We start from the raw sequence: 9,493 nt of genomic DNA on the forward strand, positions 1-9,493 counted from the left end.
AAGGGACATAATCTTACCAACCACTGGAAGGGGAACAAAAAAAAAGACTGGAACTTGTGATCTCATCTCCAGGTTGTAAACAATTGTAGGTTTTAGTTTCAAAGGAGTAATAAGAAGAGCTGCTGGAGATGACACACCAGCAATTTTAGCTCAGCTGAAACAGTATGTATGTGTGTTGGCACATACACACAGGAATTGCAGGTGAGATCTATAATACATTGCCATCATTAAAGGTCACGAACAGGAGATTTAAATCAAGATTCATCAGCCATTCGTTTGAGCCATAACCAAACCAAGTATGCAGTGTAATGCACCACCTCCTCCATTCTGCATATTTTCTAAATGATAAAATACTGCACAAAATCTATCACCAATGTCCTCTCCTAACTGCCATTATTTCAAATGCCTCCTTGAAATAACAAAAAAACTTTGACCTCAGAAAAATCTAATTACTGTGTCTGTATATAACAAAGAAAAGCACGGCAAAATCAGACACAAATGTGGTATACCTGCCTCCAAATAAACAACTTCTTTGAATATTGGTGTGAGTACCATTTATGCAACAGCAAAGCATTAAAAAAAAATTAATTCATCATTAACTTTAATGATGATAGCAGCAAAAGTGGTTAGATAGCTAGAAGGCATTTCTTTTTAAAAATTGTTGTGTTCTGCCTCCCTTGACATTTCTAAGCTTTAATGTCAAGACTCTAGCCATCTCATTACCCAAGTTTCTGCAGCCTGTTAAGAGGCTAGGTTCTCGCTGGCATATTTGTTTTGTTCACTAGTTGTTCCATTTCATTAAAAACTAAAGACGTTCTATGATGAAAGCAGAAGTACTCAGAAAAACATAACTGTAGAGAGTAACTGCAACCCAGCCTTATCTGCTCAACAGTGAAGTGATATTTCCTCACATTTTCTCATACTTAAGAGCAAATTTATAATATATTGTTCAACAAAAAAGTTAGCTTTAGCTTTCAAAGTACTTTCAGAGGAAGAGAGAGAAAAAAAAGTAGAAGCAGAAACACCACACTTTGGAGCAAGAGCACAAAAAAAGACATGTTCAGGGGAAAATACCAGAGATGAAAGCCTGGCCCAACTGAATTCCAGGATAAAACAGCCATTGGTTTCAACAGGGTCACGATCTCTGTCAAGATCTGAGTCTGGATTCACTTTTGAAGTAGGTGTGGCCTAAAAGCAGGAGGGAAGAATTAACTATAAAATAAAATATCTCTCTCTGTCTTAAACAGCCCATCGTTCATTTCATATTACATTGCTATTGACTACAAAAAGGGTATAAGTGGTTATGAAACCCACCTATCTAGGTACACCCTACTTTCCATCACACTACCCTTTTTGTTATCCTTCCTTTACACATTATCATGAATTTTTGTTGTTGCTGGTGGGGAATGGCTGACAGCATTAACACAATGGCTCTGCTACACAAGAACTGCACAAATTTTATGTCAAGTCACTTTTCATCATAAACAAACCACTATCATATATCTAGAGGTACAGGTTTGAGTATTACACTGTGACCACACACTATATATATATATATATGCCTCAGTGTTGTATTTGTGTAAGTTCTGCTTCTGTCTTGTATACACATTCACATGCTACATGTATGTAGCATTTCTGAGTGCACAGGCACACATATGCACAGATGCAGGAAAACCATGAATGTGGGAGCCACAATAATGCTGCTCCTGGCTGATGGTAGTTACAGAATTTGTTTCCGTGTTAATGGATCACAGAAAAAAATCTTGTAAGGATTATTTTAATTTGTAAAACATTTGTATTCCCTACTGCACTGCAATAAAAGGAATGTGCTAACTGCCAGTCTTTTAAGAAATACGATACAATTCCTTGTACTTTTGGTTTGAAATCGGAACTAAAACACATCTGCTGCAGAATAACTGATCTGTAAGGCCCTGGCAGGAGGTAAAGGCTGGGAGTCAACTCACTCCTTCTGGCTGTAATCCCTTCATGGAAATCTAGATGGGTTGCTCTATATCCTGTATCCTCTGATCATTTTCAGAAAAACATAAAGTTGCAATAAAATCACAAAATGCCCAACAAATCCATGACCTGCCAAGACTTTGAAGTCAGGAATACACCAAGCAGCACAGCCACCTCACAGCTGCAAATGGAGGCAGGATTCTGGGTATTTTGCTGAGAAAAAAAATAAAAATTACTGCCTGCATATGCTCCCAGTAAATCAGCACTCATTTAGCCACCCTAGCATAATAGATCTTTCATAGCTCACAGGAGAGGTCATGGTACAAGAATGTTGAACAATACAGAACAATCTTTTGTAGGTAAGAAACTTCAAGGTAGGAGGTGTAAGTTGTAGCAACAATAGAAACCTCAGAGGAGATCATCAGAAAATGATTAACACGGTTTTTTCAAAAGAATGTACACAATTGACAATATTTTCAACACAGACATATATTTCTAACTCCTCTGGTGTCCTGTTTCTTATGCATTATACACACACACACAAAGCTCAGATTTTGGTTTTGTTTCATTAACTCCATATTTCTGCTACTTATAATTACCCAAAGCATTATGATCAGATCATTCATACATTCATTTATTTGGAATAATTCCCATTAAAGAGACTTTCAGAGAAGTAGCTTAATGCTGAATACGATTTCTTGTGCATTATATTTTTTATATTTAATATACCACTTGATGGTTTGTTAAACTGTCCGATTTGATGTTTGTTATAAACATTCACTGTGTTGAAACCCCAAATAAACAACAAGCATACAACTCTTTTCCACGGAGTATATGCTTTATCTTGTCTGTTGCTTTTCTTTGAACTCCCCCTTTCTTAGCAAGAATATACCAAAATAAGATAACACTCAAATATTTTTCACTAGAAAATGGATTTCTGCTTTAATATAGCATTGCATGCTTATTTTGATTTCCTGAAGCCCAATTCAGCTAATATCTCAGGTGAATTGGATGAAACTGCAACTGGCTACAACCAACAAGGGCAAGAACTTCAACAGACAATTGTAGACAAAGGTCTGTTGCCAAGCATCCTGCAGCATCCGGCAGGAAAGTGGAGCAGGAGATCAGACTTTGATCATGAGAATATTGCTGAGGCAAGTGGACCCAAAACTTTCTGCAGTCACCTCCAGGGACAGGCAAGGCAAACACAGTTAGTGGGCTTCAAATAGTGCCCCTCTTCACTTTCACTTCTCTAAAAATCTGTCACTTCATGAGACCATCAGGAAGGAGCAGAGAAGGAAGTGATATGAGTTTCAGTAATGAATCAATGCCAGGAAAGAGAGTTGGAAATTCAACTCTGTAGGAACTGAATGCTTTGCCTCAGTCACAAAATGCATTCAAATTCATGTCTTCATTTCCAGTTTCTTCCTCTTCATTGCTTTCCAAGAAACTCCAGGGGCCAAAGCAGGAGAGTACTGGTTCCAGGGAGGCTGCTGGCTGCCCAGACAGACATGCACCTCTCTAAAAGGTATCTCATTCATATAATATTTCAAATTAAACTATTTCAGACAAAAATGAGTTCACTAATTTTCATCACCGAGTCATATTTTTTATTTTGCAATTCCAAAGACATGTGGGTCCTTCTCCCCCATCCTCACTGTCTTTTATCTTGAAAATTCCCAGTTCTTCGAGTGTGATGTCATGATGTGTTGCCATGAAAATTTAACTTAAAATTATAAGCACTAAATTAGAACTTCTTCATGTGGCAAAAGATCATACAGAGGGGGATAGCAATTTAAACAAAGATCTTCTATAATTAGTGATGATAACAAAGGAAATATTCATAATTACATCAAAGGATTCTTCACTGAGTATTGTTTTTATTTGCTTCCTGAGAGAGCACAGAGTTCTCTGAAAAGATAACACTCTTTTAGGCAGATGTAGATAAATAAAGGAAGGCCATCTAGAGAATCCAATTTCAAACCAAAGCCTGAAAAAGACTCGGAAATCCAGAAGACATTCTCTTATTGATGTGATTACATGCCAGGCATCAGTAAGCTGCTAGGTATGCAGTGTTGATAAGTTTGCAGTATGTACACACCTTTTCAGATGAACATGACCCACAATACCATAGCTACCTGGGGCATCTGTCTCCACATACATGAGGCATAGCCTGGGGATTAATTTCATCCACTAACGTAAACAGGACTAATTTTTTTTAAGTACAGATAGTTAAAAATAGACAAGAGTAATGTTATGCAATAAAACCTGTTATATGTTTCCCCTTTCCAGATAAGGGAATCTGACACAGCTTCAGATAGAAAGAGGTAGCAGTCTGACCAGAACACAAAATACGTTATTCATTTCATTCCCTTCCAGAGACATAGCATTTGAACCTTCCATACATTAAAGATGTATGCCCACTATCATATCATTTCAATGGCTTAAATATTAAATTATGATCAAAATTTCACAACACTTCTGGCCTTCCCTGGAAAAAAAAATAGGTCAAAAATAAATGGAAACAAACTGTTTTCTGCCCCTTTTTATGCACTTGACAGAGAGAAAAAAAATGAGGAGATAAATCTGCATAATACTGAACCGAATCTCTTTAATTCCAGTCAGCTTTTATCATTCAATCACTGAGTCTGTATGTGGAAAAATTCATGCTAATTCCCCCTAGCAACAGCCGCAGCCTATCCGGGGGAGCCCCGCACCAGGCAGCTGCCAGCCAGCAAGAATAACTCTAAGTAGGTCAGCCCTGCATTTCTAAAAATGCCACGGTCTAGTAACCCCACTGTCCCGTCTGTCTGCCCTGCCCCATAATAACCTCGATCACTTGGTGACACAATGACATACTACCCTGTTAGAGTGCAATCAAATCTCGCTGCATTATTCTGCTACGAGCATCTCTGCTGGATGAAGGACCCATCGAGGGGCAGCATTAATCAGGCAGCCATTCATGTCCACTAGCACTTCATTCTGGAGATGGGGCCTGCATTAATGACCAGCTGTTTGAACTAACACAAACAAAATAATGCCTTCCACCCTGTTGGCTGCGCAGAATACACTATTCTAATCAGTCAGGTTATGCTCATTGACTAAACCTAAGATGTAAATTAAACAGCCCCAGACAATGCCAGCTTTTGTAACCTTCTATTAATTGAAGTGAGTATATTTAAATTATACTACACACAATTCAAAGAGCTATTGGTTTAATATACAGAGTCACCTCCTCCTACAAATTTGTATTCACAGTCAAAAAAAACAACCACAACCAAAAACCACCCACCCCACTGTTTGTGTAAGACAATCTACCTATCCTGGTAAATTAAAGAGCAACTACAACAGAGCTTAACTGCAAGTGACTTCTGCTGAGAGCAAGGAACCACACCAGACTTCCAGCAATTGGGCGACGGGAACACTGACAGACATGCACACTGGATGTGGTGGAGGGGTATTGATAAAAGCACTGTAAACATATTCCAGCCATGACACAGAGAAAGGCCAGTCGCAGCAGATTAAGCACCCCCTGCAATCTCACTGCTTAAGCACTGCCGAGTTGCCTTCACAGACCTAAAAATAATTGCAGAGGTCAGAAAGCCCCTTGGTGGGATGTGGGCATGTGTCTTTAAGAGCTCACAGCTGCACCCATCCCTCCTACTTCCCACAGCTCTGGGGATTTCTGCATGGCTGCAAGATGCTGCACGAAGCCCTGTCCCTCCCCCCTTGCTCTTAACCAGAGAAGCCTTAATATAAATCACACCAGAGCCCAGCCAGTCTTCTCTGGGGTGGTATTTTGGTATCAAATCTGTAATGCCAGAACAGAATTTCATCGAGCCTGCTTTATGTTTAATTATACCCTTCCTCTAAACACCTTCGTGCGTAGCTTGCTGGTCTCTTCAGAGCATGCCTCCATGTCATGCAGCTGCCTGTACAGGACAGAGCTCGGAAAGACATTTTCAAGGATAGATTGTTCATCTGCATTTTTTTCTGAAAGATTTGCACTTTCGGTGAATATCTTGCCCTCTAACAAACTGATAATTCAGTCTTCACTGATGCAGAATTCAGCAAGCCTTGTGCATGTAATCCATCCACATCTGATTTAGGAACACAGCAGATTCATTAATCCATTTTGCTCTTTCTTGTTTGAACCAGGCTTGTTAACCAGGTTTTGAGAGTCTTCCTTTGCTTTGTGGCACACATCACATAGCTATTCTTGGAGAGATGCAGTCACTGACGTAACCGTGGGCTCCTAATTACAAGCTGCTGACATTTTGCTCATCTCTGCAGCTTTGAAGCTGTGAGTTAAGAGTCTCTCCTCCTCCCTCCTTTCTTGCTTTAAGCTGCCTGAGTTAGAAGAACATGATAGTTTCAGAAAGGTATAGGTAGTGGCATAAACTCCTTTGCAGAGCCTGCTGTATTGCCAAAGTTATTTTTCTTTAAGCAAACAGAAAACTACAGTTTGGGAGTAATAAGACTCCTTTTCCCCCAGCAAAAGAATGTTATCCAACAGCTGGCTAAATATAATCCAACACAGAGGGCTGCCTTTGTAGGCGGGGGAACAAACAGTGGAAGGACCAGACCGGCATCTTGCAGGGTAGCTCACCATGACTATTGGAAAATCCCCTCGTACATATTTTAGGTTGACATTATGGTCTATGGCTTTGTACAAAAGGGAAAAAAAGGAAAGGGAAAAAAAACCTCTTTCTCGGTATGCAGCTGCTAGCAGCCATGCCAAGCCTTGCTAGCTGACTGCAGCACTCGTTTCCCCTATTTCTGCATTGTTCAGACATGGCCAAGCTGAGCTGCCTACCAAATGAAATATGCCTCTACCGTGACAAGTCTACCTGCCCTAAAAACATAGTCTTCCTCATGCAGGTTTGGTAGTAAAAAATACACCCAGCTACATTTCACAGAAATTGACTGCCAAATGTAAGCATTGCCTTTTCTCAATATATGAAGAATCTTTTTCAATTAGAGGCTGATTTTGAAAATCTAAAAAAAAAGAAAAGAAAAAGAAAAAGATGCAAATATAACACTGAATATAAATGCTCAGTTGAGGATTTAGTCATCTGATGACTGTGGTAGCCAGCTGGTCTAGAAGTCATCTGGGATGCATTTATTTTGATTAGATTGATCACATTTCTATTTACAGTATAGAACTTTTCACCATACTGAATACAGCTGTGTTTATAGAGATTTTAAGATGGAGAAAACGAAGCCCCATGGTTTTTCTCAGCACAGTGCAGAAGATTCAGTGCTTTAAGGTGTTAAGCAGAAAGGATCTGCTTTCATATTTCTTAAAAGAATACTGCCTACCATCTGTTTTCACAAAGTGCCACCTCAGTCAGGAAATGGGTGTAGAGCTATAGCTGAAAATACAAGCTGCAATCAGGTCTGACCCAGCAAAGTGACAAACGTCCTCTGTAAATTGGTCAGAAATGTCTTGCTTTCATTTCCATACATGTTCACGCACACACAAAAGCACATACATACACAGATATACACGGAGTGAGTGGCTGCTGTTTTCCCTGGGGATATTCCTGCAGCCACCTAACTCATCAGTTCACTCCTTGACAGCACCAGGAATGTTCGAGCTACGATTTACAGTCCCTCGGTCCATACATTGCTTTGTTAATCAAGCCATCCTCTCTGCAATGAGAATCCACAGAATCAGACAAACGGCACGTAGCGTTTCTTCTTCCTTTGCATTTGCATTTGCTCGCTCTCTCCTTCTCCCTTTGGCTTTGCCTTATCAGGCAGATGCAACCGATACCTTATTTATCCGTCTCCAGCACAACACTGAGGTGAAACCTGACTGCAGCACTGTGGCTTCCCCATGTTAATCCTCTGGAGCAGCAGAGGCTGGATTCTTGTTGCTGATGCCCTTGTCGAGCACTGGATTACTTTACATAATATTTCTTTAAGCTTTCACCCACCCCATCCTAGATTAACACCCTTCTTTTCTCCTCCTTCCCCCCCACCAAAGAAAATCCCCAAATCATCACATATCGCAACCCTTTGCTTCCAGAGCCAACAAAAAAAAAAACGCGGCTCCATCGTTCTTCTTCCTTAGCAATGTGCAGACGGGAGAGTTTCGAGTCAGTTAAGCCAGGGTGAAGCGCAGGCAGCAAGACTGCAGCAGCCCCAGCAGCAGCAGAAAGAGCAGCAGCCGCCCAGGTAAACGCGGGGAAAAGCACGCTGTGTCGAAAGCGGTGCAGCATCGTAGCTGTAAGGAAAGACAGTCTTGCTTCTTCTGAACGGTGCAGCTTTATGCCTGCAGGAACGGAGAAAAGGGAAGACCCAGAATTAAAAATTAAAGCCAAAACAGTTATGAAGAAACAATAACTATAATAAATTATCATAACTTTATTTTTTCTGGGTTTTGGGGCTTTCTGGGAGGCTGTGTCTTTTCCTCTCCCTCCCCAAAGTCTCCTGTGTTGCTGGATGCTACTGTCCAAGAGTGCGGAGTCACAAAGGCTCACTCTCCAAAGCACAGTGAGACCAGCATCACATGAGAAACCACATGACGCACCCAAATCGGATGCTGATGTGGTCCACTATTTCACTCGAGGGGAAAAAATCTCAACCGAAACATCGCCCTCTTTACTGGTTAGAAAAATTCCCCTTAAAAAAAAAAAAAAGAAAAAGAAAAAGCCCCCAAAAAAATATCTCCATATCTATCCATCTTCAATGCCAATGCTTCAGGAGGCAGGAGAATGCTGTTCCACAGACACTAGCTGGATGGCAGCAATATTACTTCCAGGCTGCGTTATTCAAAGTGATTCTACTTAAGTGAATTCCTGAAAAGCATACTCCATGTCTCCCTAACATGAACAGACTAAGAAAACCATCTCCATTATCACTCCCTGCAATCTGTATCCAAACCTCTGTTCTGAATAATTTATTTTAGGCTAATAAGCTGTTTGCCAAGACCACTCCTTTTCCCACTCAGCCCCACATTCAACAAGCGACTACAGCAAGAAACACAGAGGCATTTACGGTTTCCTTAACTGGTAATTTTAGTGAATGCACTGTCCCACAAAATAATCAGGAAAAATGAGCAGAAGGGTTTTTTCCTCATGTACGGACACAACAGGGTTTGCAGATGGTGTCAATGTTTTCCTGATATAGCAGACTAAAAGCTTTCAGTCCAAGTCAAGAAGAAAACGTTCTTGCCTGCCGATTCCTGCAGAGGTGTTGTGCCACACTGTTTAACATGCAGAAACATCTGGACACCCCTGGTAGCCCCCGAATAAGAGCATGAAGCTCTGCAATGCTGTTAACTGTCAGGGCACCAAGCAGTTAACATCTTGGCTGCTTTACCATCTTGCTTTACCTATAGGAGCATGGAACCGAGGGACTGGTTTGCTCAAGAAACAAAAGCAAAAAAGCTGACCTTGACAATCGATGGAATTGCTGCTCACAAAGTTATCATCCAACAAAGAGTTAGCGGTTTGTAGCTTGTTTTACGCCTAACATTTGTTCAAGTGACAGAGCAGGTGGCACAGAGTCTTCCATCCCCTTTGTT

The 9,493-nt window shown here is 40.6% G+C and overlaps 1 long non-coding RNA gene across 1 annotated transcript; it reads right to left on the reverse strand.

The window, feature by feature from the left end:
- Positions 1-1,761: 1,761 nt before the first annotated feature.
- On the reverse strand, positions 1,762-8,479 carry LOC127476397 (uncharacterized). Its single transcript, XR_007906585.1, has 2 exons — positions 8,331-8,479; positions 1,762-8,239 (listed from the first exon to the last, which is right to left on the reverse strand). It is a non-coding gene; the product is annotated as an uncharacterized LOC127476397 (long non-coding RNA).
- Positions 8,480-9,493: the final 1,014 nt, after the last annotated feature.

Source organism: Manacus candei, unplaced genomic scaffold (assembly GCF_025592945.1).
Source record: "Manacus candei isolate 608988 ecotype Guabito, Panama unplaced genomic scaffold, ASM2559294v1 h1tg000049l, whole genome shotgun sequence".
NCBI classification, from domain to species: domain Eukaryota; kingdom Metazoa; phylum Chordata; class Aves; order Passeriformes; family Pipridae; genus Manacus; species Manacus candei.